Genomic DNA, 4,648 nt, shown 5'->3' with positions numbered 1-4,648 from the left:
GGTAACCATTCTTATACTTGTCTGACAACACTTTTGCTGTCATCTGCCCTTCTGCATAAGGTTTAAAGATGACGAGTACTAGAAATGTGGAACTGATATAGAAACAAGTTCTTGTCAAAAACTTGCTGCACTTCGGCCAGCACTCTTTAGCACAGAACTTTATGTAATGCATGGCTCCCAGCAAAACATGCCCAGAATGCTTGCCACTAAATCTACAGCATGATTATCAATTTAGCAATGTTTATATGTGAAAAAAGGTGGACTACCATTCCGGATTCTCTGAATGTCCATATCACATTCAGCACTTTGGTTTTGAAGTATGTGTTCCTTGCAGAGCTGAAACAAAACAGAAGATGGGATGAATTCACCTCACTTCTAAACTAGAGGCATAATTATACGGACCAAGCATATATTTTTCTGAAATGAAAGAGAAGGCATGTAACACACAATATCATCCTGTATTTTCTGAATTCGCCGCAGTGATTCCACCAGATCACTCACGTTTTCGGAGAAAGCGCCTTCAAGGAAATTTGGACACACATAGGTCAAGAAGTTGGAGGATCAATAGAAAATAATAAGAAAAACGAGTTATCTTGGGTAGGTTATCCCCACCTGACTTTTCCAATACCTCCATATTCTGCCATGGCAAAGCACTGTTCATTGTAGGGACAACTAGCCCTAGTGTTTCTGGCCATTTCCTGAAATATGTCAAGTGTTTATCTTGACTGTCATACCCAACAAGTTCCATTGTCCTTTAACACATAAAAGCAGAGAACAATAATATTTACCTGTGCAGGAGTTCAGACAAAATATCTTTATATGGAAGAATGTGATAGTACTCAACAAGAGAAGTTATTTTCAGGAATTGATAATTTGCAAAGACAGGACCAGTCATACTGTCAAAGAGGAAAAACTGAAAAATGTCAGTATTATTGAGAAATAGGCAAATAGCTAAAGCAAACAATGATAGTGATGACTGAAAAAAGTGACTCTGGAAAATTCATTGAAAAATTAACCCAAATCTGAAACTTTAACTGAATCCAACCCTTTTTCCAGTGCCAACCAACAAGTTGAACTTGGCTAGGTTAGTGCCATGCGTCTTGGCACTGAGAAAAACTTTGGCGCTGACTATAAATCATCATTTTTTCCAGGAAGACACTAAGTTTTTTCTCAACGCCATGATGCATAGCGCTGACCCAATCAAGTTCTGCGCCAGAACAGATGGCACTGAGCAAAAGGGTCAAATTTTGTTAAACTTTCGGACTAGGGTTATTCTAGCTGAACTATTAACATGGGGTCAATTTTATCAATTCTCACACAATCATTTATGTAATAATCATGATCGAAGAAACATCACATACACATGGAATGCAGTACCATCAGCGGGGGAAAAGGGTGAGAGCTTTACCAGGCAACTTATAAGGGCATGTCATCCAACAAAGGTCTTATATTAAGAAAACAGCAAATTCTAAAGAGCATCGCTTTACATTAAGATGTATCATACACTGGTCTTGTTTAATAAACTTAGTGGTTAATCAAAAGGGATGCAACCTAAAATCATAGAACTATCTAGTACTAGGTAAAGAGCAAACCTGGTAATCAAGTCTTCCAAAGAAATTTCCACAAGGTTGCCTTTCATTGCTTGCTCATACTCCACAACGAACAACTTGGTAGTTGTCCTTTCTTTACTCAGTGAGTATGCCAAAAAAGTTTTGAGAACACGCAACTTTGAGGCCTTCATACCTATTAAGGCCAGACATTTACCATAATGAGCAGCAAAACGATGCACAGCTGGATTAAGCAGAAAATGCATGTACTATTAACAAAATCAAGTTCATAAAGTAAATAGTGTTCTCTAACAGACAATCAGATCATGTATAAGTGGAATTATTATTTTTTTGAAACGGAATAAAGTGGGATTAATCGTTATAGTGAACCAAGTCATTTCCAACCTGCTACAAGACGTAACTAAATCAAGGTTCAGTGACTAGCAGCACACTAGCTTGTACACAACTAAAACAGGGTGAGAGGTACACTTTTGGGTAGATTTGGGACCATGCACTTGTTCTTGTTTTCTCCAAGGCAAAATTTTAATTCAAACTCAATTTTCATTAGATTCTTTAGTAGTTCGAATTTTTGACGATTTGCAACAGCAACTCATGTAAACACGTATGTGCAAAATTACCATAAACTCACAATTCACATTCTTCTTCTGGTTTTGGTCAGTATGTTTAATGTCATAAAAATTCTAGTGGGTAACACTAATAATCAACTAATCCAAGTAAATAAACCATGGAAACATGGCTGTGTAGACATAAAGACTGTAAATTTATATCTCGATACGAAAATTATTAAAACTGTCGGTATAATATGTGATGGACAAAAAAAGGAAATGGCATATATGGATAAATAAAATTAAGTGCTGTAATTATAAAATCTGACCTGTTCTACGCTCCACTTCTGACAATGCTAGTTCCTGAGGCATATCTGCTCCGTCCAACGCAGCACAGGTTCGTTTATTTGCCGATTTCCGGACCACCATCTTGTTGCTACTGTATGCTTCATCAAACTCTATTATTGACCAGACACCCTGGGTATGTTCAACCATACATTTCTTTCTTTCCAGGTCAATAAGAAGCACAGCAACTTTGGAGATTGGCCACACTGCCATGCCTGGAGAATCTTTGCTCGCGTCGAGTCCTTTAGCAATCCCACAGGCTTGTACTGCTGCTGTGTCACAAGTATATAACCTCTGATTGTTCCCAGGCTTTGCTCTCACGCTTAAGGAGCAGACTCAAGTGCGTGAGCATATGTTCTTCAACAGGAAGTGACATGAGGAACAGCTTGGCATCGGCGAAAGCAAGCTGCGGAGACATCTTCCGGTGGTAATAATTGTACATAACGACAGCCTTGTGGATCTGCAAAACCACATGCCGGTGTGACTAGTTAGCAGCTGCCAGATGTAGCTATATATTTCTGTGACAAGTAATTCCGGACCGAGGTAATATGTCATTTGTATTTGCAGTTTTCTTTAGAAAAACTGTCTTGGATGTAATTAAGCAGAAAAATAATTTAAAAAATATAGTATAAAGGAACGCATGGATACACCGTGTCATTGTAATGAATAATAGAGGAAGAATACACTTTTTTTGGCGGGGAGAGGAAGAATACACTTAACGAATTAACACTGCTAAATATAGACAAGGGAGGGGGTTGACCTGACAATAGCTGCAATCCAACAAAGCGGGCTACCCCTAATTGCGTAGCGGATACGGATTCCACCCTGCGGCTCCATGCGTCGCGAGGCGACTCCCGCCGCCGCCGCCGCTATCTTCACGGTGAGTATGCGCGTGAATGTTTTTTAGACGTACGCGCGTGGATTTTTCTCGGGAGCAACTAGTTACCAAGCGCTCCTTCGAGAGCTTCGCAACGATCAGCGCCACTTGGCGCGCTCTCAGCCATTTGCCACGTGTTGCGTTCTGGATGCTCCCTTCAGATTTTGGTTTTTTATTTTTCTGCACGCATTTTTGACCTTTTAAACGATTTTTTTACGTTTTAGGTTTTCCCCGGTCTTCCTTAGCTTTTTGATTAAAAAAATTGATTTTTTTTGCGCGAAAAAACGCGTTTTCTTTATTTTTCTTTCGCGAAAGTCACGGTTTTTTTCACGAAAGGCACGGTTGTGCTTTAGCGAGAGTCACGGCCGTGCCTTTCAAAAACGAAAAAAACGCGTTTTTTGTTTTTTCTTTTCTTTCGCGAGAGTCTCGGTTTTGCTTCCGTGAGAGGCACGGTTGTGCTTTCGTGAGAGTCACGGCCGTGCGTCTCGGAAAGGGAAAAACAAAATGCGTTTTCTGTTTTTTTTTCTTTCGTGAGAGTCATGGTTTTGCTTCCGTGAGAGGCACGGTTGTGCTTTCGCGAGAGTCACGGCCGTGCCTCTTAGAAAGGGAAAAATACGCGATTTCTGTTTTTTTTGTTTCGCGAGAGTCACGGGTTTGCTTCTGCGAGAGGCACGGTTGTGCTTCCACGAGAGTCACAGCCGTGCCTCTCGGAAACGGAAAAAACGTGTTTTCTGTTTTTTTTGCTTTCACGAGAGTCACAGTTTTGCTTACACGAGAGGCACGGGTGTGATTTCGTGAAAGGCACGAGCGTGCCTCTTTCGGAAAGGGAAAAAACATGCTCCTGGTTCGGTTTTTTCGCCCGATTTTTTTCATGAAAAAGGTTGTCAAACCTATCAACATGGGATCTAATTTTGAAGATCTCGACGCGAGGAATCCAATGGTGAAAACGCTTCGAGATTTGGACGCACGTTTAAAAGATAAAACATTTTGAATAAACGGATCTACGAAAAAAGGAAAAACTCTCAGGTTGCGACAAGTGGCGCGCTGCATGTGTGCCACTTGTCGCGGCCTGGGAAAGTGGAGTGTTCTTTGCAACGAGTACCCCCACTAGTAGAAAAGAGGGCTTTGGTTCAGGCCGGGTCAGCCCATTAGTCTCGGTTCAATCCAGAACCGGAACCCATGGGGGCATTGGTCCCGGTTCGTGAGGCCAGGGGCCTGCCGGGCCTCATGGGGGCATCGGTCCCGGTTCGTCTGGCCCCTTTGGTCCCGGTTGGTGGGACGAACCGGGACCAATGGGCCTCGCTCCTGGCCCA

The sequence above is a fragment of the Triticum dicoccoides genome, chromosome 6A (assembly GCF_002162155.2).
Source record: "Triticum dicoccoides isolate Atlit2015 ecotype Zavitan chromosome 6A, WEW_v2.0, whole genome shotgun sequence".
In the NCBI taxonomy this organism is placed as follows: Eukaryota; Viridiplantae; Streptophyta; class Magnoliopsida; order Poales; family Poaceae; genus Triticum; species Triticum dicoccoides.
Note: the sequence above shows the minus strand (reverse complement) of the source record.